Raw genomic sequence first — 23,555 nt, 5'->3', positions numbered from 1 at the left:
AAAAGTTCAAGTATGGTTTTGGTGATTTTGATGACTTTTGTTCATGATTAAAAACATGATTATTCTTAGGAATATGTTATGAGTATAGAAGAAAAATTTTGGTTTAATCATGAGTTTTGAAATTTGAAAGAATTACAACAAAATCAAAGAAAATAGCCTTTGCAAGTTTCAGCCCTATAGAGTTTTAATGGTTGTATTTAGTTTTAAATTTTTCTGAATTGATATTTGAGCTTAGGACAAAATTTACATATGGTATGTAGATTTTGGTCATTTTTGGAGTTAGGGGTAAAATGGTCATTTCCCCACATGTAGAGGGTAAAATGATAATTTTACTCTAAGTTGATATTTTTTCATATTCTTAATTGTTAGTGATTAAGTTCTAATTTTTAGAAATCACTACTTTCAGTTTCTCATGATCGCACTTAAGTTTTGTCTCGAAGTGCGAAGATCAAGATAAGTTAGTTTTTAACTTACTATCAGTTTAATGTGTATGAGTGTCAAGTCATTACATATTTATATGTTATGAAGAATTTATTCTGTCATGCATTATTTATCTATTACACAAAATAATCTGTCACGCAAAGCTATACATTAATATACTTTGCAAGTACGTTAAGTTAAGTGTGCCATCCATGTATTTTATGTCACATAATATTTATTGTCCTATGTTACGCCATGTTAAGAAATGTTGTCTGTTATATGGTATGCCATGTTACGAAATATTGCATGTTACATGTATGCCATGTTATGAAATGTTGTCTATTACATTTATGTCTCGAAGTATGTCATGCCTGTCGTCTTACGTTCATGTCACGTTATGCTACGTCAAGACTTCTATCTTTTATGTCACATTCATGTTACGTCACGCTACGAAATGTCAAGTATGCCAGTTAAATTATTTATGTCAATCACGACTCTAAGTGCTAGGATAGGGTAATATCCTAGTGGAACTCCTTTGTTCACGTTGGAGTGTCTAAATAGGTATGAAATTCTCTGGATTGACGAAGTACAGTCAACAGGTTGCGAATGGGGCCTAACTAGCTGGTCACTGGAGCGCGCCAGGCACTAACGCCGATGAGTCACACATTATGTTACGTGTGTCCACATCAAGTGTGGAACAAACAAATAAGTCATGGGACCACAACAACTGTGGAGCATGAAGTATGGGGCCACAACAATTGTGGAGCATACACTACGTGAGACACAGTAATTATGACACGTAGAATACGTGGGGCCCCAACAACTGTGGAGTACGTATTAATGCACTCACAGCTGGTATAGACACCTGTGTTGTGATGCGGTAATCGGCAGGGACACACGACTCAAGGGGACCCGTGTAGCACCCATATGGTCACTTTATTAATTAAGTCTACTGAATAAGATTACAAGTTCATGTATTTCACGTTCAAGTCATGTTTCACGTTAGGTTATGTTCAAGTTTACGTTCACACAATCATGGTAATCCCATGAGATAAGATTAAGCAATCAGGGTAATCCCATAAGATAAGGCTACTCTATCATGGTGACCCCATGAGACAATAATATGTTTCAAGTTCATGTTATGTTATGTTCACGTTCACGTTATGTTCCAAGTTCACATTTATGTTATGTCATGCTCAGGTTCATGTTATGTTCAAGTTCATGTTCAAATTATGCATGTTTACGTTCATGCTATGTTTCAAGTCCATTTTAAGTTTCAAGTTCACGTTCATGCTATGTTTCAAGTCTATATTATGTTTTAAGTTCACATACATGTCATGTCACGTCAAGCTAAGTTTCAGTTTCAGTTCAAGTTATGTAATTTATGTCATGCTATATGTCAAGTTATGCTAGGCTTACTTACGAATTTGATTATGCATCTATGCTTTTACTGTCATGCATGCATAATTAACCTGTGTGAATGTTTTTTGTTAACTTACTGAGATATGTAATCAAATCTCATTGTGGTAGTCCCAACTACCATTCCCCCCGAATGGTAGATCTTATTACAGAATCTGAAGGAGAATCGGGAATCGACCAACTGGAAATGATCGACTAAGCGACAGTGCGATGTAGATGATAGTACAGTAGTTACCTCATATTACTACTTGTATTTGTGGAGTTCAATCTTCAGCACTTTTTTTTATCACAACCATATGGACTATTGTGGTGATCTTAGTTGTTTAGCATGTCATTAAGTATGAAATATGTTTAAGTATTTGAGATATTTCAGTTTGGTGCATAGTATTGCTAAAGAAAAAAATTATTTACTGCGAATATTGCATAATGCTAGATGCATGTTAGGAATATTGCATCTTATATGTCATGAACGGGAGTAGGTAACCTTATGTTGCATGTTTCGACGCTTCAAATGTCCGTCCAATCCCAAGTGAAATTTGTGGGCGTCACAATTCTAGGGAAGGCAAAAAGCATCTTCTAGAATTTTTGAGGAAGAAAGAGGGCAAGTGACTGACGGCTACAAGGGAAGAGGAAGCAAAAAGCAAAAGCACCTATGTGATGACACAAAGTCACCTCAAGTGACATAGGGATTTCGTCAAGCCTAAGAGCACACACATTCACGCCACTTGTCAACCATGCACACTAGAAGAGTGCTTTGGAAGATTAGGGTTTTGAGATATATTGAACCTAGACATGAGTGGAAGGGTAAAATGAAGAATGGAAGCAAGTGAGAGTTTCGGTTTTGGGGAGAAAGGGTCACACGACAACACCATTTAGTCTTCCCTATGCAAGTCCCATTTTGAGGGAAAAAGAGGGATGCCACTTGTTTTGCATGCATTGGTTGGCAAAAAACTTTGAGGGACACTATATAAGTAGGTAGCCGAAGATGGGGGAGCCCTTTTTGCAAAAGTTTTCTTGTTTCTCCTAGTGTATTTCGGCCACCACCTTTTCTCTCTATGGTCTTCACTTTCCCCACTCTCTTTAGTCAAACACCACCATTTTTGTGTATCACAAAGAAACTACTCACCATTTTTCGAATAGGAGCTCTACACTTGGAGGTAAGAATCATTTCATTTCTTTTCTTGATGCACACATACGGCCAAGGGAAGAACTTATCTAGTTATTTTCGGTTTTAGGATTTTTCACGACCACCTATTTTCACTCTAGAAACTAGGGTTTTCTCTTCATGGAAGATGGAACTCGGAATGTTCTTGGTGTTTTGAATACATGAACACGTGATGTAGGGTAGTACAAGGTTTGGTTTTAACTCAAAGGAAAAACTAGGGTTTTAATTTTCAAAGATTTCGGCCCTACGGTTTTTAACATGAGAAACGGATTTTGAAAATGTTACTACACTCACATTCACTCACTTTTTTGGAATCTAGGGTTTTTGTGAGATTGATTTCTAACATGTACACTGTATTTTCAGATTTTTGCTAATATTATCGTTGGACTTTTGTAAGTACATTTTCAACCTATCTTTGATATTATTTGTATATATATGTGAACTCTTTAAAAAAAATGTGAACTCTTGTTTGATTATTTGCTTGAACTTTTGTGTGATTATTTGTTTCACTATTGCTATTATTCCATGCTTATCATTCAGCTTATGTGATGTTATGAATATTTGTATGAAATTGTGATTTGAAGCATAATATTCCATGATGATGTATTCGGTCCTTAGGTATTAGTGTACAAAGTTATTGCTTAAATCTAGTATTTCTATGATGCTAGTTTCGGCTATGGCTAAGAGTGAAGAGATGCAATGTCTTGCGAAGTATGATTAAGCTAAGTCTCAAATATAATACGTGTTAGTTGCCGTTTTGCCATGTTTATTGGTTTGCATGTTTGTTTGGACGTAAAGATTAAATGGAGGCATGATGTTATGAGTTGGAATGATGAAAATACATAGTTTGGAAGGCCTAGATGAATCGGCTTGGGTTACATAAATCTATTTTGATGAAAGAATCAAATATGTTTGCATGAAATTATCCTTGTTTACATGTTCTAATATTTTGGCTTTACATGTTGCATGAATAAGAGTTATGTTTTGTTAGGAGTCCATGTTGCATGTCTCATGCATTTGGGTCCATGTTTTCAAACGAAAGAGTCAAAGATGTTTTATAACGACCCCAAATGCTAGGACGAAGTACAGTCGATGGACCTCAAATGGTTCCTATGGAAAGATACTTAAGCGGGGTTACACCCAAAGGTAGTGGGCGCATATTACAGTGAAGGCGAAATATGCGGACGGCCCTAGAGGATATGTTTATGTTTATGATGCAGTCACCTTGAACAAGTGGGTTGTTGGTTTATGTGGTAACTAACGGGGGAACACATGGAGCTTAGGGGAGCCGTGAGGTATCCACATATGTGAATGATATGATATGAACAAGGCATTTGAGCTCTATGATATGAAATGACATGACATGATATGATATAATGACATGATATGTTATGCCATGATATGCTATGATATGAATGAAAGGATAAGGAATGATGAGACTTGTCTCAATATGATATGTTATGATGTGGGGCACTTGGGATTTGATGGAAACTAAAACGCTGGGATGTGCAACACTAGGGTTACCTGCCCCTCGTACATGACAGATAAGATGCAATGCACCTACTGATAACTAACAATATGCAATATATCGCAGCGAAAAGTCAACTTAAGTCCATTTAAAGGAAATATTAGTCATGGTATCGAAACATAAGATCCCAATACTTCTTGCATAAAACAAAAAATGGTCATCATAGTTTATATGTGTTTCTAAAGAACTCCCAAAACATGGGACCCAACATTTAAAAATTTAAATAGACAATCCTTGCCCAAAAGTGGAATGGGTTAGAACCAGGGTCTCATCCTTTAGCAAACTCAAGAATATCCCCCTAGACGGGCGAACGTCTATCTCCAAACCTAATTCCATGGCTACATCCTTAGCCTCTTCGGCAAATTTCTTAGCTTGTTCTAAATGCTTTGATACAAAACTCATATCCTGCTTGAGACTCATCATCTTCTGAGGGTCCAATGACGCAATACCAACATCGAACTCATCTTTCTAAGTCGCTGTGCTGACTCCTTGAGCAATTCTAGAGTGAATCGATAGTGAGCCTCCACAGTGAACTCGTCCTCAATTATTTCACTGATCCCATCCATACTCAAGGGTCTTGAGTACCTGGCAAAACTTCTATCATAGGCATGGACATGGACATGGATATCATAAGCATAAGAAGCAAACTTAATAATGAATGCATGGACCTGGACTTGTACATATGCTCTTGACCTTTCAATGACTTTGCATAAAAACATGACTTTCATAACCTTGGCTTTTGAAAACATGCTTTCTTCATTTCATACTTATGAGCTTGTAACGTTTCTTGACTTATAACATATCATATCATATCATAACATTGGATACCTCACGGCTCCCCTATGCACTGTATGTTCCCAGCTAGTTATCGCATCAACTGTTGGCCACTTTGACCAAAGTGACCACATCTTGACTTGCACATATGGCAGCTTGCATTTTGCCTTCACCGTTGGTGCACCCACTAGCTTTAGGTGCGATCTTGCTCCTGTATCCTTTTCTTTTAGGTACCATTCGAGATTCGCCGATAGTACTACATCGACCCAGGGGTATCCTTCCATTTAAAACACTCCCTAGAGGACAAAGGAGTTCCACTAATACATTTCCCCCGTCCCAGCATTTAGGGTCGTGATAAAGACTTTACTTCTTAAAAAGACTCTTTTTCCTTTCAAAATGGATTTTCACAATCCCAATGCATGTGACATGACAATGGACCTTAAAACTTTCATGAGACACATGAAATACCACAATGCTTCATCATAACCATGAATGCCGTAATGTTCACGATCAAATAATGCATCCATACATGCCATACATATCTCGTTACAGCTTGAAAATATTAGAACATGCGAACATGTTCCCCGTATAACAATTGAAAGCATGTGTATCAATAAAGGCATACATTCCAATCACCCTTATGTGAGGGCCGAAACGCATAAAACCCTAATCTAACCAAAACATCATTCGTATAACATCAATCTTAAAACACCAATGACTATGCTCCATTCATGGGGTTGTCTGAAACCTGTAATCTTAGTAAACAAGCATTTCAATCACTTTTCATGAACTTAAAATCTTCTAATGTACTGGACATGAATCTTTAATGAAGTATTTCTCATGTATGGCTGAAACCCTTCCTTGTGGTTATGGGCAATATTCTCTTGAGTTTAGTCCCATACTAAAATATTTGACTAACAACCATCCATACATAGACAAACATGGTGAAAACCGAACCCTAACATTCTTACTCCTTTTTTCATATTATATGCATCTTCCTTAGACCATTTCAATCATACTTTAAAATAATCATAGCAAAGAAGTTCATAACACATGGAAGAACATCAAGATCCAAACAATCATACAAGAATTGAATAGACAGACAAACCATACACATAAAATGTCCAAGTATAAGTTATTACAAAAATCATAAATGTATTTTTATAACAAGCAAGCTGAAAAATCATATGCAATACTAGTTAGGATCCTTGCTCACGAAAAACCCTAACCATGTGTTCATGTGTAGTACTTCATACACCTTTTTCTTTACAAAAAAAAAAAAAAAACCAAGTTTTCAAACCCTTCCCTCTTTGAATCCGAAACTTGCCTTCAATAAAAACCCTAGCTACTACTCACTAGTGTCACAACCCACTTTCCTCAAAACACCATATTTTTAGAGATTAAAGACAAGTAAGGTTACGTCATCTTTTCTTGAAGAAAACCGTAACCTAGCCATGCGAGTGTAGATGTGGTCTATGTTGGATAATTTCCTCAAAATGTGAACTTTCTTTTTCTAGCTCAAGTGTGCATGTGTGAGAGCATAAGTTCTAGATGAACTTGAATCAAAACCGAGACCTCCCTTCCTTGAAGTCCTGCTTGTGTGAGTGGGTAACAAAGAGAAGTAGGTTTCATACCTTCTAGGTCATCTTGTTGCAAGTGTCTCTTCACTTTACTTACTCTCAATGGGTTGTTTGGATGGTGAGAAAGTGATGGATACTTAGAAGAAAAGGGGGTAGCCAAAACTTACAAGAGCAAAACACAAAGATAGCAAAAAGGGTTCTAGGGTTTTCGGCTCTTCCCTTTTTATAGACACTCAAGGGCTTTCTTGCAAGATGCAAGCTCATGCATGATTGTCAATTGGCGTATAGCCCTACTACCTTCTTCCTCTAGCTCATCATTAGCTCAAGTTGGAAACCCAAAAATATCTTCTAGCATGTGGCGTCCCCCTCCTCCCAACCAAACCTCACTTCCTCTTTCGCCCCTTGTTTTGTTGTCTTGTTCAATGTATCTTACGGCTAAAGGGCCTTTTTACTATTCTCAAATTTCCCTCCATCTCTTACAAGTGTACATGTGTGACAAGTGGCATGAGGAGTGAGTGTGCATTGCATGGGCTGCCAAAACCCTACACTTCCCTAGGAGATTTGTTTTTCACCACACTTTTGGACAAACAAGTCATTGGCCCTTTTTGGCACAAAGTGCCTTGCCCTAGTCGTCCACTTCAAGGGACTTCTTACACAAAGTATCCTTCTAACAACCCTAGGCGTGTAGCCTTCCTCCAAGCTTGATCTTGCTCATTTCCAAGAAAAATGTACCTACCTTCATGCATGGAAGACATTTGGGAAAACACAACTTTTTTTTGCTCCCCCATTGTTGCCGTCCATGGCCTTTGGCCTTTCTTAGTTCCACTTTCCCATATTCAAAATCATTTCCTTCTAGGTTCCTTTCCCCACGATGACACGTGTCAAAGGCTTCCTTCAACAAGCAAGGATCTTCATGCATGCATGACACATGGCAAAAAGTGCTAGCTTTTCCTATGATAGGCGTGTAAGCCACACTTCCTAGCTCCTTCTCACCTTTCTTCCCTTATTTCCACAACAGTACTGCACAATTGTGACTCGTCGCTTATAAAAATTCATGTAACTTAAATAAATCTCTAGTGAACAAAAAAAAAATCTCATATTATACCTGAAGTACCTATTTTAATTTCTCAATACTTAAAATTCTCTTAACTTTAAATATCATCACTTTCTAATTTCATCAATATCCACTTAAATGAATTCATACTGAAGAGAGTAATCAAATAAATATTATGATAAATGAATACCGGTGTTTTTAAAATACTACAGTACCCGTAACGTATTATAGATTAATAGAATACTATGGCTACTTAAAATCCCATAAAATAAGGCCAACTTAAAAATGAGTTCAATTGAAAACTAAATAGCTCAAATTAACAATATAATCATTTTTTTTTATGTATAATGAAAACCAAGCCCATTCATTAAAACACAACCAATTAAACCAAGCCTATTAAAACTAAATCCATTAAACTAAATCCACGTGACAATATATCTGAAAACGGAGTAACATGTAAAAACACTTAAAAACAAGTTTGAGGTGTTTTACGGAAAAGTCAAAGACCAAAGGCCTGATGGTAGTTTCGTAGTTACCAGGAATATCATGACCATAAAGTTTAAGACTACATGTTAATATTTTCAAAGAGTGCAAAGTTTCTGCTTGTTTCTAGATAAACATAAAACTCAACAAAAGGAAAAAGGAAATCAAAAGAGGAGGTGCGACGAGGCTTACCGTGAGGGAGAAGTGGTCATGGCAGAGCTAGGCGAGAGATGGCGTGCGATTTAGAGAGAGAGAGAGAGAAGCAATCAGAGAGAGAGAGAGAGAACGTGATCTGAGGGAGAGGGCCTGGGAGGTGCTGGCTGGAAGAAGAAAAAGGAGGGAAAGGAGATGGGGTGTGGTGCTGGAAAAAAAAATGAACACATGGGGTAGGGTTTTCACCATTTGTTTACAAAACGACGCCATTTGAGGGGGATTTAGTGGGCTGGGTTGAAAGCTCACGGGTTGGGCTGGGGACCAAAATGGGCTGGGCTCAAAAGAAAAATAAAATACACTCAAACAAGCCCAGTCCAAAAATAGAAGGGTCCAACAAAAGAGAAAGGCACAATAAAAAAAAAAAATTAATAGCCGAATAAAAACACTACAACTTAAAATTAATAAAATAAAATAATTAAAGTCCAGCAATCAAATTATTCATTAAGGCAAAAAGCAAATTTAAATGCAAACAATAATTAATTTCAAGAAAGCACATCAAAATAAATTTCACAACTTATGATGGGAACCAAGATGAGCCTAATCTTAAAGATCATTTACAACTTCCAGATGGACCAAAAAGATCAAGGAGACAATGCAATGATTGATGCAATCCACTTGGGACAAGTTTAGCAAGAGCCCAACATTCAAGATGGGGCTTGAAGGATGAAGATGGCATCTAGTATGAAAAATATTCTCACTCTTCTGCTCTATATCATCCATCTTAATTTTTGTATTGAGTGCATGCCTAGTAACAAGAGAATCACCATACTCTTCATTCTCATACCCATTTTCAACACTAAACTCGGGACGCCTCCTATCTCTCCTGCCATGAAGATTTCTAATTACCACATCTTGATGATCCATCCTATCCCTCACTTCACCCAACACTAAGTTCAACTTCTCAAACTGTTGTTGCATGACTTGCAACACAAAGGATGTGTTATCTACCATCTCCTTTGGTGATGAGTCACTCCTATGAGACATCATAATGTGCTGCACAAAAAGAATGTTAGTGAAAAACCTCACACACTCCCTTACGTGTTTACACTCAAATAATGACACTCCACTCGTGTGTAACTCTGAATTGGCTTTTTACTCGATAATAATCTCACACTCTCTTGCCTTTTACCTCAAGAGTTTTCCCACTCAAGTTCATTAAGAACTAGTTGAACTAAATCAAGACAATACAACCTTGTATTATCCCAACTAGTAATTAGATCCAGGAAACAAGAACAAGAGAAACATGAAGGAATAAAAATGACACAAGAATCAATGAAGTTATACGAATGAAAGACTAACAATAAGACAATATACCAACTTGAGTGATGTATGCAGCAGCCCCTTTGATCATAAGGTTTAATCAACAAATTTCTTTCTTTCTCTTTGTTGTAACTATGTAGCAACTTTGAATATGCTACCTTCTCTTTTCTTCATCCCCTTCTTTTTTTTTTTCGTTTTTTTTTTTCGAATTTTCTTTTCTTTTCGAATTTTCTTTTCTTTTCTTTTCCTTTCCTTTCTTTTCTTTTCTTTTCTTTTCCTTTCCTTTCTCTTTTCTCTAATTCATCCACAAACAGCAATAGTCATTTGTGAAAACCAACCAATTGAATTCAAACACACAAGCATGGACAATGAAGTAGAAGAGAATCAATGGAACGACACTCCAAGCAATTGACAGACTTAGAGATATAGGAAACCCTAGAATATTGAAACCCTAGGTGATGCAAATTTCAGCCAAACCCAAAATCCTAAGAATTTCGGCAGCCTACTTTTTGTTTCTATTTTTTTTTTTTTGGCAAGCCTAGAACAATGAAGCCCTAGAATTAAATTTGAGGATGCTAGAATTAAAAGATAGAATCAGACCTGATTGGAAACCTTGCTCTGAATACCAAATGATATGAACCCGCGGGAAAGGAATCCCTTGAACCCACAATCAATTTGAAAACTCCCCAAGGAAGCCAAAATCAAGTCAAGGATGGAGAATCTAGACTCGATGAGAACTCGTTTCAAGAACCTAGATTATATTAAAATCTAGACCCGTTGAAGAACCCGTCTCAAGAACCCAGATTACAAAGGAAGAACGCCACAAAGGTTGTGATTTACCTTTGATAAGTTCAAAAGTTCAATTAAGAACAAGAGGAGATAAAACTCAACTCACAACGAATAAATTCATCAAATTTCATAAACTTCATAAACTGATTAAAATGAGGCTACATAGAGTATTTAAAGGAAAACCTAATGAAATCCTAGCCAAAATAAACCCCCATCTTCCAAAAGTACCCCTGGATGAACAGTGCCGCGGCTACAGTGCCGAGCTACAGTAACTCGGCTACAGTAACCCTAACCCTAGTTCAATAAAATAATAACTTTCCCAACATGCCCTTGCATAAGCCCCCTTAAGTGCTTCCCATAATAAACTCAATTATTCTAAACAAATAAAATAAGTTCTTTAAATGAATTAAATAAGTTGAAACCCTTCAAGAGCCCAAGCCTTTAAGTCTGGTCGTTGCCATCTTCCATAGCTGATCAAATGAATTAAAACTAGATCTTCATCCTTCAAGCCCCATCTTGAATGTTGGGCTCTTGCTAAACTTGTCCCAAGTGGATTGCATCAATCATTGCATTGTCTCCTTGATCTTCTTGGTCCATCTGGAAGTTGTAAATGATCTTTAAGACTAGGCTCATCTTGGTTCCCATCATTCCCCCTCTCCTCAAGAGGATTCGACCTCGAATCTCCACCTGGATCAAAGGGAAAATGGTTAGTAACATTGAAAATAGTAGAAACATGATACTTACCTGGAAGATCCATTAGACATGCATTTTCAATAATTTGTTCAAGAATTTGGAATAGTCCATCCAAGCTACTCCTATCATCAATTGGTAAAGACTTTAAATCTGAAGGAGGAAATGGATTAAGTATACAAACAATTTCAATTGGTGAAAATTTAGTAGTAGCATGAACACTCCAATTATATGTAAACTCAATGATTGGCAAACAATACTCCCACAAATGTTCATGAAGCACATCTAAAGTCTTCCCCGAACCAAAATGACCACTCCAATATGCACACTCAATGAATGGCAAATGATACTCCCGCAAACGTTCATGCAACAAGTCTGAAATCTTATTTTCACCAGAATGACCACTACAATTATATGCAAACTCAATGAAATGCAAATGATACTCCCTCAAACGTTCATGCAACACGTCAATGTTTGACAAATGATACTCCCACAAATGTTCATGCAATACATTAATGAATGACAAATGATACTTCCACAAACGTTCGTGCAACACGTCTTTGAATGGCAAATGATATTCCCACAAACATTCATACAACACAACAAACGTTTTCCTTACACCCAGGTTACCCAACAAACCAGCATGTCCATCACAGACAAACAACATACGCATAAAACTAGTAGGCACACAAAATCTATTCATTCTAAACAAGTACCAATCAAGTTTATAGAACTTACTAAAAGATGCTTTCTCACATGTTCCATACACACTAGCCAAGTCATCATCATTAGCATGCAATTCCTTATCATATTCAAGTCTCTATAATTTTGCATCCAAAATGAAGACAAGGACATACCTTCTTGCTAAAGCATCAACCACAAAATTTTTCATACCTTGTGTGTATTTGAATACATGAGGAAAAGTCTCAATACAATCCTCCCGCTTAGCAAGCATTCTAGTCAACAACTTACCTTGTCCCTTTAAGTGTGTCAATGACTCATGTTTTTCCAAGAAAGGTCGGTTAGGAATTGTCACATCTGGCACAAAATCAATGTAGTGCCCTATCTCCCTAATAGATGGCAATCCACTAAATACACCACTTGGAAACACGACCTCATATCCCTGCAACAAAGAGACAACAATACTAGGCAAACATACGTCAAGTTCGTTAGGATTAAGACTCGCCTTAGCATAAAAACTCACTTTTCTCTTTGTTTTTCTCTCACTTTCTTCACACTCTCTTTTCTTTCCACTCTCTTTTTCTTTTTCACTCTCTTTTTTCCTTTCACACTCTTTTTTCTTTTCACTCTCTTTTTTTCTGTCACTCTCTTTTTCTTCATCTTTTTTTGTACTCTCGACCTCATAATTATTTTTCAACTCATTCTCTCTTTTGCTTGAGGTCTTAGTCTCACCCTCTTCTTTTTTCTCTCATTTTTCTCTCTTTCTCCATTTCGGTCTCACTATTTCTTTTCTTCTCAATCTCACATTCACTCTTGCTTTTCAGCTCAATCTCACTTTCACTTTCACTCTCACCTTCACTCTTGCTTTTCAGCTCATTCTCACTTTCACTCTTCCTTGTTTGCTCAATCTCCTTTTCACTTTTTCTTTTTTGATCACTCTCACTTTTACTCTTTCTTTTTTTATCACTCTCATTTTCACTCTTTCTGTTTTGAGCAACCTTACATTTCAGCTTCAATTGATCCCCATGGACCTGTTTTGGAGTTAAAGGAGCAAGTTTGATTGTTTTTCCATCTTTTTCAAAACTGTACATGTTCCTTAACCCATCATGGATCACCTTCCTATCATACTGCCATGGCTTTCCCAACAAAATATGACTAGCATGCATAGGCACTACATCACAAAGCACCATATCCTGGTATTTCCCAATTGAAAAAGAAACTAGCACTTGCTTATTTACCCTAACCTCCCCACAATCACTCAACCAGTGCAACATGTATGGTCTAGGGTGTTTCAAGGTACGTAAATTCAATTTCTCAACTAAAGTAGTGCTAGCCAAATTAATACAACTCCTCAAATCAATGATCATACTACATACCTTGTTGTTGATGTGGCATCTAGTATGAAAAATATTCTCACTCTGCTGCTCTATATCATCCATCTTGATTTTTGTATTGAGTGCATGCCTGGTAACAAGAGAATCACCATACTCTTCATTCTCATACCCATTTTCAACACTAAACTCGGGACGCCTCCTATCTCTCCTGCCATGAAGATTTCTAATTACCACATCTTGATGATCCATCCTATCCCTCACTTCACCCAACACTAAGTTCAACTTCTCAAACTGTTGTTGCATGACTTGCAACACAAAGGATGTGTTATCTACCATCTCCTTTGGTGATGAGTCACTCCTATGAGACATCATAATGTGCTGCACAAAAAGAATGTTAGTGAAAAACCTCACACACTCCCTTACGTGTTTACACTCAAATAATGACACTCCACTCGTGTGTAACTCTGAATTGGCTTTTTACTCGATAATAATCTCACACTCTCTTGCCTTTTACCTCAAGAGTTTTCCCTCTCAAGTTCTTTAAGAACTAGTTGAACTAAATCAAGACAATACAACCTTGTATTATCCCAACTAGTAATTAGATCCAGGAAACAAGAACAAGAGAAACATGAAGGAATAAAAATGACATGAGAATCAATGAAGTTATACGAATGAAAGAGTTAACAATAAGACAAGATACCAACTTGAGTGATGTATGCAGCAGCCCCTTTGATCATAAGGTTTAATCAACAAATTTCTTTCTTTCTCTTTGTTGTAACTATGTAGCAACTTTGAATATGCTACCTTCTCTTTTCTTCATCCCCTTCTCTTTTTTTTTCGTTTTTTTTTTTTTTGAATTTTCTTTTCTTTTTTTTTCGAATTTTCTTTTCTTTTCTTTTCCTTTCTTTTCCTTTCTTTTCTTTTCTCTAATTCATCCACAAACAGCAATAGTCAGTTGTGAAAACCAACCAATTGAATTCAAACACACAAGCATGGACAATGAAGTAGAAGAGAATCAATGGAACGACACTCCAATCAATTGACAGACTTAGAGATATAGGAAACCCTAGAATATTGAAACCCTAGGTGATGCAAATTTCAGCCAAACCCAAAATCCTAAGAATTTCGGCAGCCTACTTTTTGTTTCTATTTTTTTTTTTTTGGCAAGCCTAGAACAATGAAGCCCTTGAATTAAATTTGAGGATGCTAGAATTAAAAGATAGAATCAGACCTGATTGGAAACCTTGCTCTGAATACCAAGAAACTAGCACTTGCTTAGTTATCCTAACCTCCCCACAATCACTCAACCAGTGCAACATGTATGGTCTAGGGTGTTTCAAGGTACGTAAATTCAATTTCTCAACTAAAGTAGTGCTAGCCAAATTAATACAACTCCTCAAATCAATGATCATGCTACATACCTTGTTGTTGATGTAGCATCTAGTATGAAAAATATTCTCACTCTGCTGCTCTATATCATCCATCTTAATTTTTGTATTGAGTGCATACCAGGTAACAAGAGAATCACCATACTCTTCATTCTCATACCCATTTTCAACACTAAACTCGGGACGCCTCCTATCTCTCTTGCCATGAAGATTTCTAATTACCACATCTTGATGATCCATCCTATCCCTCACTTCACCCAACACCAAGTTCAACTTCTCAAACTGTTGTTGCATGACTTGATACACAAAAGATGTGTTATCTACCATCTCCTTTGGTGATGAGTCACTCCTATGAGACATCATAATATGCTGCACAAAAAGAATGTTAGTGGAAAACCTCACACACTCCCTTACGTGTTTACACTCAAATAATGACACTCCACTCGTGTGTAACTCTGAATTGGCTTTTTACTCGATAATAATCTCACACTCTCTTGCCTTTTACCTCAAGAGTTTTCCCACTCAAGTTCTTTAAGAACTAATTGACTCAACCAAGACAAAGCAACCTTGTTTTATCCCAACTAGTAATTAAGTCCAAGAAACAAGAATAAGAGAAACACGGAAGGAATGAAAAAAAAAAATGGCACGTGAATCAAGGAAATTATATGAATGAAACAGTAGCAATAAGACAAGATATCAACTAGAATCACCCTCTTTGATGATAAGGATCAAGAAAAAAAAAATCTCGAATTTTTTTTTTTCACGATATATATATATATATTTTTTTTCTTTTCCTTTCTTTTCTTTTCTTTTCTTTTCCTTTCACCAACTGATTTGATCACAATCAAGAATAAGCAGTTGAGAAAAACCCTAACAATAACTCAAAAACCCTTGGGCAAGTGATATACGGCAGCCCCTAGAACAAGAGATTTCAGCCAACACAAACCCTAGAACAATGAATTTCAGCAACCCTAACAATAGTGAAGAAATCTGCTAATCACCACTATTTTTTTTTGTAATCAATCCTAGAACAATGATGCCCTAGAATTAAATATGCAAGAAATAAAAGATAGAATAAGACCTGATTGGAAACCTTGCTCTGAATACCAAATGATATGAACCCGCGGGAAAGGAATCCCTTGAACCCACAGTCAATTTGAAAACTCTCCAAGAAAGCCAAAATCAAGTCAAGGATGGAGAACCTAGACCCGATGAGAACTCGTTTCAAGAACCTAGATTATATGAAAATCTAGACCCGTTGAAGAACCCGTCTCAAGAACCCAGATTACAAAGGAGGAACGCCACAAAGGTTGTGGTTTACCTTTGATAAGTTCAAAAGTTCAATTAAGAACAAGAGGAGTAAAACTCAACTCACAATGAATAAATTCATCAAATTTCATAAACTTCATAATCTGATTAGAATGAGGCTACATAGAATATTTAAAGCAAAACCTAATGAAACCCTAGCCAAAATAAACCCTCATCTTCCAAAAGTGCCCTGGATGAACAGTGCCGCGCTACAGTAACTCGGCTACAGTAACCCTAACCTTAGTTCAATAAAATAATAACTTTCCCAACATGCCCTTGCATAGGCCCCCTTAAGTGCTTCTCATAATAAACTCAATTATTCTAAACTAATAAAATAAGTTCTTTAAATGAATTAAATAAGTTGAAACCCTTCAAGAGCCCAAAGCCTTTAAGTCTTGTCGTTGCCCTCTTTCGTAGCTGATCAAATGAATTAAAACTGGATCTTCATTCTTCAAGCCCCATCTTGAATGTTGGGCTATTGCTAAACTTGTCCAAAGTGGATTGCATCAATCCTTGCATTGTCTCCTTGAACTTGTATTTGACCCATCTGGAAGTTGCAAATGATCTTTAAGACTAGGCTCATCTTGGATCCCATCATATCTTCTCTACTATGTGCGTTATAAGGACATTATGTAAAATGCAAAGACCAAATTTTAGAAGAGACCCAGAGCCGTGCAACGAGAACTCACCGTGAGAGCAGCTACGAAGCGGCGGCGAGGTGGCTGAGGAAGCGGTAGTGCATTGTGGACGAAGAGAAAAAGTGGTGAGAGGGAGAGAGAGAGAGAGAGAGAGCCCGAGAGGTGGGGAGGAGGTGGTTTAGGTACGCTCCATGCATGCAACATGAGGGCTGCGGAAAAAGTGTTGGACAACCAAAAGGGTGGTGTCAGACGGTGGATTGGGGCGGCGTTAGCCTCAGATGGTGGTTTCCATGGGCGGCTGGTGATATGAACCCGCGGGAAAGGAATTCCCTTGAACCCACAATCAATTTGAAAACTCCCCAAGAAAGCTAAAATCAAGTCAAAGGATGGAGAACCTAGACCCGATGAGAACTCGTTTCAAGAACCTAGATTATATTAAAATCTAGACCCGTTGAAGAACCCAGATTACAAAGGAGGAACACCACAAAGGTTGTGATTTACCTTTGATAAGTTCAAAAGTTCAATTAAGAACAAGAGGAGTAAAACTCTAACTCACAAAGAATAAATTCATCAAATTTCATAAACTGATTAAAATGTGGCTACATATAGTATTTAAAGCAAAACCTAATGAACCCTAGCCAAAATAAGCCCCCTTCTTCCAAAAGTGCCCCTGGATGAACAGTGCCGCGGCTACAATGCGCGCTACAATAACTCGTTACAGTAACCGTAACCCTTGTTCAATAAAATAATAACTTTCCCAACATGCCCTTGCATAGGCCCCCTTAAGTGCTTCCTATAATAAACTCAATTATTCTAAACTAATAAAATAAGTTCTTTAAATGAATTCAATAAGTTGAAACCCTTCAAGAGCCCAAAGCCTTTAAGTCTTGTCGTTGCCCTCTTCCATAGCTGATCAAATGAATCAAAACTGGATCTTCATCTTTCAAGCCCGATCTTGAATGTTGGGCTCTTGCTAAACTCGTCTTAAGTGGATTGCATCAATCCTTGCATTGTCTCCTTGATCTTCTTGGCCCATCTGGAAGTTGCAAATAATCTTTAAGAGTAGGCCCATCTTGGTTCCCATCAGTTGGCGTGGTGCCGAGAAAAGTAGGTGCTATCCACTTCGTGTTGTATGTCTGCGGAGGAGAGGAACGGGACGACCGAAGTGGTGCTGTGGTCAGCACCACTTTGGCGGGTATACCGTAGTGGTGTATGTGAAGGGAGGTATCGGTAAAATTGTACTCACAGATGCAATGATACAGAGTGTAGTAGCGAGAGATGGTTGTGATTTATTAAAATTGTGGAGCGTGATGGTAGTATCGGGGAGCGTGGAGCGGTGTCCCGGAAGTAACTATAGTTGAGTCGTAGTCTAAGGTAGCGAATTGTCACACCATACTTGATTATGGCGAGAATAGGTGAAATAGCGAACAAGTATAGTGCAGTAGCATGGCCAGGAAATATCCGCGAAGTGACTTGGCGTTGTGATAAATTATGTGATGGCGATATGAGGCAAGTGAATGCCTTGTGGAAGCATGGCCCAGGCAAATCTGCAGTAGCGTGGATTGTCTTGATCATGAAGTCGTGAAAATATTAAATTAGCAAGATAAGCGTAGCAGAGACGCGACAAGATGTCACGATGTGGCCGGAGATGCGTAAGAAACGTGTGGCGCCCGCCAAATTCAGCAGGATCGAGACGGACATCACGAAGCCTTCGAGACATACAACCTGAGTTTTCACCCGTTCATGACATATAAGATGCAATATTCCTAACATGCATCTAGCATTATGCAATATTCGCAGCGGATAATTTTTCTTTTTAGTAATACTATGCACCAAACCGAAATATCCCAAATACTTAAAACATACTTCATACATAATGACATACTAAACAACTGAGATCACAATATTAATCCATATGGTTGTGATCAAAAGTGTGATGGAGATTGAACTCTACAAATACAAGTAGTAATCTGAGGTAACTACTGTATTAACACCTACATCGCATCGTCGCTTAGTCGACCATTTCCAGTTGGTCGATTCCCGATTCTCCTTCAGATCCTGTAACAAAATCTACCATTCGGGGGGGGAATGGTAGTTGGGACTACCACAGTGAGATTTGATTACAAATCTCAGCAAGTTAACAGGAAACTTTCACACAGGTTAATGATGCATGCATGGCAGTAAAAGCATGAATGCATAATCAAATCGTAAGTAATCATAGCATAACTTGACATACAACATAACATAACTGGCATAACTTAAACTGAAACGGAAGCTTAGCATGAACGTGACTTGAAACATAACATGGACTTGAAACATAACATGAACGTGAACATGCATAATTTGAACTTGAACTTGAGCATGACATAACATAAATGTGAACTTGGAACATAACGTAAACGTGAACATAACATAACATGAACTTGGAACATATTCTTGTCTCATGGGATTACCATGATTGCGTGAACGTAAACTTGAACATAACATAACGTGAAACATGACTTGAACTTGGAAACTTATTCAATAGACTTAATCATTAACGTGACCATATGGATGCTACACAGGTCCCCTTGAGCCGTGTGTCCCTGCCGATTACCGCATCACATCACAAGTTTCTATACCAGCTGTGAGTGCGTTAATACGTACTCCACAGTTGTTGTGGCCCCACGTATTCTACGTGTCACAATTGCTGTGTCTCACGTAGTGTATGCTCCACAGTTGTTGTGGCCCCATACTTCATGCTCCACAGTTGTTGTGGCCCCATGACTTATCTGTTTGTGCCACACTTGCTGTGGACACACGTAACATAATATGTGGCACCATCGGCGTTAGTGCCTGGCGCGCTCCGGTGACCAGCTAATTAGGCCCCATTCGCAACCTGTTGACTGTACTTCGTCAACCCAGGGAATTTCACACCTATTTAGACACTCCAGCGTGAACAAAGGAGGTCCACTAGGATATTACCCCATCCTAGCGCTTAGGGTCGTGATTGACATGAATGACTTAACTGGCAGACATGACATTTCGTAACGTGACGTAACATGAACGTGACATAAAAGACAGAAATCTTGACGTAACATAACGTGACATGAACATAGGACGACAGACATGACATACTTTGAGACATAAATGTAACAGAGAACATTTCATAACATGTCATACATATAACAGGCAACATTTCGTAACATAGCATACCATGTAACAGACAACATTTCTTAACATGGCGTAACATGTAACAGTGAATATTACGTGACATGAAATACATGTAACAGATGGCATACTTAACTTAACATGACATACTTGCAATGTATAGCATGTATAGCAATACGTGATAGAATATCTTGTGTAACAGATGAATAATTCATGACAGAATAAATTCTGTGTAACAGATAAATATATAATGACTTGGCATGGCACATATGATAACATGCATACATACAATTTAGTTCCCTTACTTATCACACATACACATTAAATTGATAGTAAGTTAAAAGCTAACTTACCTCGATCTTCGTGCTTCGAGACAAAACTCAAGTGCGATAACGGGAAACTGAAAGTAGTGATTTCTAAAAATTAGAACTTAATCACTAACAATTAGGAATATGGAAAATATCAACTTAGAGTAAAATTACCATTTTACCCTCTACATGTGGGAAAATGACCATTTTACCCCTAACTTAAGGATTTTGCATCATAACTTCAAAAATCAGCAAAATTTACATACCTTATGTAAATTTTGTCCTAAACTCAAATATCAATTCATAAAAATTTAAAACTAAACACAACCATCAAAACTCTATATGGCCGAAACTTACAAGGCTATTTCCTTTGCTTTTTGTTGTAATTCTTTCAAATCTCAAAACTCATGATTAAACCAAAATTTTTCTTCTACTACACTCATAACATATTCTTAAGAATAATCATGTTTTGAATCATGAACAAAAGTCATCAAAATCACTAAAACCATACTTGAACTTTTGGTTTCTCTTCTAAGTTCAAAACAGAATTTTGTTTCTAACTTGTTTTGATCAACCTCTTGATCCATGACTTATAAAGAAGTGATCTTCAAACCAAAACATCACATGGTTCAAAAGGTGTCCTAAAACAGATCCAAGCTTCAAACTCAAGATCACATGGGTAAACATCAACCAAAACATAAATTTAGCCAAGAACATCATCACTTTGGCCTAACCGAATATCTCCTTCCATAAAATTTCATATGTTCGAAAATAACATCAAATATCTTCAAAATAACATTCTAACATGTATATAAGATGCTTAGGATCTTCCAATAAAAATATCAAAGCCATTGGAATAAGATTAAACCATAAAAGATTTAAACTTTCTCAAAACAGAAACTGTTTTTCCTCTTCCAGTTTCTAAGTTTCTAGACCTAAGAAAATATTTCACCAAAACTTTTAATCATGCAACAAATCCTCAACCAATAATCATATACACATGTTAACAGTACTCCATAAAAATTTCGGACCAAGATCTATTCATTAGCTTGGTCAAAAACTCCAAAATATAACACACTCTCCAGTTTATCGCCCAGAATGACCTTTCTGGGGTCTAAACAACTTTTTACCAATCAAATGATCTCCAAATGGAACAAATAAGATATCCACGTAAACTAGACTCCAAAAGAAACAACTTTCATGAAGGAAAAGTTGCGAGGAAACACTTACAAAAGCTTCGAAACAGGCATTCAAAAGAGGTACGAAAAACTGTCCGAGAGTGTCTTTTGTGTTCTATGAAGGAAAAGTGTAAAGGAGAGTTGCTTTTTCGTGGGAAGTGGACTGAAGAGCTTCTTACACAAGCTATGTAAAGTGATAGGACTGAAGGAATGGTTGAGTGTTGGCCTTTTCTTCTCATAAAAATCAGACCAAGATCTTTTCTTAAGGTGGAGTGTAAGAGTGAATGAGTGAGGTGGCCCTTTAGCTATGTCTTTCAAGAACCTTCTAGGCTCTTCTTGTACAGATCTGGCCAGCCAAGTGGGGGTACAAAACTTAGCCATGAAGCAATCCTATGGTGACCAAATTCGTGGGCCTTAAAGGGCCTAAACCGAATGGGCCTAAAATTTGGGGTTTAAAGAGGGTTTGGGTTGCTATCAAGCCCAAATCCAATATCACCTAGCCCAATCAATTTTTCAAGGTTGACAAGGTTGGATAATGATGTTCTAACACAAATTTGAAGGATTAATAGCATGTGGAAGTGATTTAATTAAGTGATTAAACACAATGCTAGAAATCGGATTAGAAAATGTTTAGAGGCCAACTTTAGGGTTTTGAGGAAACCGTTTAGGGTTTCGATTTCAACCATGCTTTTGGGCTTTCGATTGGATTCCCACCATTTAGAATTTCACTAGGATTGAAAACCTTTTTGATCTGGCACAATTTGGTTGAGCAGATGAAACAAAGTTTTGCTTAAGCGACAAGATCTCACACCTTGATTCCTTCAAATCCAACAAACGTTCCTTATGGTGCCAAGTGTCTAAAACTATTCACTAAGTATGGCTAAGATCTTGCCAAGTGTCCAAATAAAACTTCTCTAATCCAATTTGGACATTCCACACTGTGATTTCGAAACACTGCAATTGGTGCGCTTACCGAGGTTACTATTCACTTCAAAAAAGTGAATCATAAAATTAGTACTAAGAATTCCTAAATATTCATATTAACCTATAGTGAAAATCTTTTACCGAAATTTAACCTCGAAGTGCCCCTAAAAATAATTTCACAATTTCCAACAGACGTTTCGTCCGGAATTATGAAAATAGGATATTGTGCCATAAAATCCTAAATAATCCACTGAGTGTAATGGCGTAGACCATAATGCATTCTGACACTTCTAACCCCCTCAAATAAATAAAACTCATATTTCTAGCAGCATAGTGAGTGATAACACTGACTATGTTGTCAGACTAAAACCTATGCAATAGGTCGATTCGTAAAAACTTATGGGATTTTCACGAGATTCCTAAAGTCAATAGAAATTCCGCCAATGAATTTCTAGCGGGCTGTTACATCCTCCCCTCCTAAAAAAAGATTTCGTCCTCGAAATCGACGTAAGTACAAACATAAAATACGCTCAAAAGAAAAAGTTGCTTACCAACTTATTGCCCATCACTGGATGCCTCATCACGCCCAAGGGGCAGGTCTCGTTCTTCTTGAAATAACGCCTTCTTCTCGTAGTCAACACTATTCTTATCTATAACCATCACATGGTTATACAAAAAGACTATCACTATAACATTAAGGTATAACAATCCCAAAGATTACTGCCTAAACTTAATGACTTCTAGACTTTTTAGGATACTGACTCCTTGCTTAAAAGAAATCACTATTCTCTTCACTATTCAATGAATTATCCACAACGTGTATATATATCTACCATTCTTAACTCTTTCTCTCTCAAATCATATCAATTTGTACTGGAGTCCTTCCACAAGGCAGGTCAAATCGTACCAGCATACTCTCTAAATCTAAAACTTCAAGTATTCATGCAGTTCAATTTGGAAGAATTTAATCCATACACAACTGAATTCACATTCTCTATTTCCTCAAGGAATTATATCTGCCTAGGACTAGCTTACTCCTTCATAATCACCACGAATCGTTCCTCCTCCTAGGTGGTACCTTGATAAACGATCAGCTATTAACCTCAACTCAAGAGTTTCTCTCATATGATTAACATAGCTCTTCTATCTATCATGAGTTGCCTCTTATTCTGACTCTAATCCAAAGAATTTGTTCTTACTGCTCACGTAAATCCTTAGGACAAGCTTTTACTCCCCATATAAAAGTCTCCAATATAAGGGCAATCTAGGTT

The sequence above is a fragment of the Juglans regia genome, chromosome 15 (assembly GCF_001411555.2).
Source record: "Juglans regia cultivar Chandler chromosome 15, Walnut 2.0, whole genome shotgun sequence".
Classification (NCBI taxonomy): domain Eukaryota; kingdom Viridiplantae; phylum Streptophyta; class Magnoliopsida; order Fagales; family Juglandaceae; genus Juglans; species Juglans regia.
The sequence above is the reverse complement of the archived record's forward strand: the minus strand, read 5'-3'. Positions refer to the sequence as shown.